This window comes from Octopus bimaculoides, chromosome 25 (genome assembly GCF_001194135.2).
Source record: "Octopus bimaculoides isolate UCB-OBI-ISO-001 chromosome 25, ASM119413v2, whole genome shotgun sequence".
In the NCBI taxonomy this organism is placed as follows: Eukaryota; Metazoa; Mollusca; class Cephalopoda; order Octopoda; family Octopodidae; genus Octopus; species Octopus bimaculoides.
Genome location: NC_069005.1, coordinates 12,010,447 through 12,012,522, shown reverse-complemented (window position 1 = coordinate 12,012,522; position 2,076 = coordinate 12,010,447). Strand labels below are relative to the sequence as shown.

General features: G+C 32.5%; 1 long non-coding RNA gene across 1 annotated transcript in view; it reads left to right on the top strand.

Annotated features, from left to right (window-relative positions):
• Positions 1-2,076, top strand: part of LOC106870537 (uncharacterized) — a 179,125-nt gene that overhangs the window by 175,764 nt on the left and 1,285 nt on the right. The gene's annotated exons all lie outside the window — the stretch shown is intronic.

Genomic DNA, 2,076 nt, shown 5'->3' with positions numbered 1-2,076 from the left:
TTTAGTTAATTGTTAACAATCTCCAAATGCAGACTTTAAAACATTCTATTCCTTGGCATAAATATTTCTGAAGTACCAGAGGGAGTAATAAATTCTCCAATAACAATATCTTTTGTCAATCCAAACAGTTTTTTTAATGCACTGTTTAAAGACTATTATCTATAGATTTATCCACTTCGAATTCAACCGTTAAAAACAAATTCTTTCATGTTCTCGCAAAGTTTCTAAATTTTTATGACATGAACAAATTCGAAGGAATGAGTTGGTTCAATAATAGAACGTATGCCATGCTTGAGAAGACGTGGTTTCAACAACTACGAACAACCTTCGCCCTTTACTATCCAAAGTAACTATTTAGCCAATATTTACACGCTATTATTTGTAGCTTAGAAACCGAGGGTCTCTTAGCTTAATGGTACAAAGCGCTTCTATGGAACTGAGAAGTACATGGTCCGATAATCTGTAAAAGTTTGCAGGCCACTTGTTACGCAGTCGACATTCTCACAATATCATTGGCATACTGGGCAAAATACTTAGCGGTATTTCGTCTGTCTTTACATTCCAAGTTCAAATTCCGCCGAGGTCGACATTGTCTTTCATCCTTTCGGGGTCGATAGAAGAAATAGCAGTTGAATACCGGGGTCGATCTAATCGACTTAGCTCCTTCTTCGAAATTGCTGCCTTGTGCTAAAATTTGAAACCATAATTTATAACATTATTTCTAGTTAAAAGAAAAAGCTTTGTTTTTCTCGTTAAACATATCAGCATTAGGATCTGACAAGTTATTATTTAGCCTATGCAGGGTCTCAAGCTATGAAAATAAATTGTTTTGTATGCATAAGTCAGTGAGATCTGATCAAAAAGGAGTCCAAACGATCACGGTGAATCGTTATTCCAAATGAATGAGAAACGAAGTGAATGACGCAACTTAGTTTAAGTCACAATAAAATAGTCTTTAGAAACAATACATTATTAATAAATGTGTCTGTAAAAAACATTTATTGACATCGTCGCTTACGAATTACATCGTCAATAAAAATGTTTATTATAAAGATATATATTTCTTATAAATATCGAATATAAACGATAGAACATTCATAGATATTAAATAATGATATATATATCGAATTCACAAATTGTGTTTTTAGAATCATAACGTTAAAAGTTACTGTTTATAAAGATCAAATGGTTCATGTAAGTAGCGTTTAGAAACGATGAATTGATTGTTCATACAAATATCGTTCATGAGCGATACTGCGCTTGGGAAATTGGTGTTTTTGTAAGATATATAGCTTGTGCAAATGGTTTCTGATTTTTAATAAAAAATAACACCGTTCGAAAATGAGTGTGAGTATAAAAAATATATATAAAATAAGTGTGCAAAAACTCAGTCATTATAAAAATGACGTTTATAAAACGTAGATCGTTAAACAATTGGTATTTATAGGAATTACATATCAAAAATGTATTGTTGACAATACATACATTGTTCATGAAAATAGCATTTATAAAATATCTATCGTTTAAAATTGGCCTTTTAGGTGATACATCATTAATAAAGACTTTACATTATATATGTTAATATAAAGAGCGTTTATAAGATACATCGACCACAAAAATAGTGTTCATAAGATATGTAGTGTTCATATAAACTGCAAATATATGAGATATATTGTTCATATGAATATTGTTCATAACAAAAGATATATTGTTCACATGTATATGTGGCGTTTTAAAATTATACACAGCTTGTAAAACATAGCGTTGAACCTAATATAAATAGTTCCGATTACCTATGCTGTCTTCACAGCCTTCTTTCATTCGAGAATACCAACAACCCCGGCGCTTACAAGATGTTTTCACGTTCAAAAAGGTATAGCTACCATTATAAAACGGCGGTATTTCATGCCAGGTGCAGAGCTCTCAGGCGCAAACTAAGAGCGAGAAGATCCGATTCTCTGTGGAGGCTTGCTGGCCACTTATTTCCGTCTTCTGAAGAGTATTTAAAACATTCCTGCGTCCGAGAATTCTTGTATTTCTGAAGAATACCGACACACGCGGCGCTTATAAGTTTGC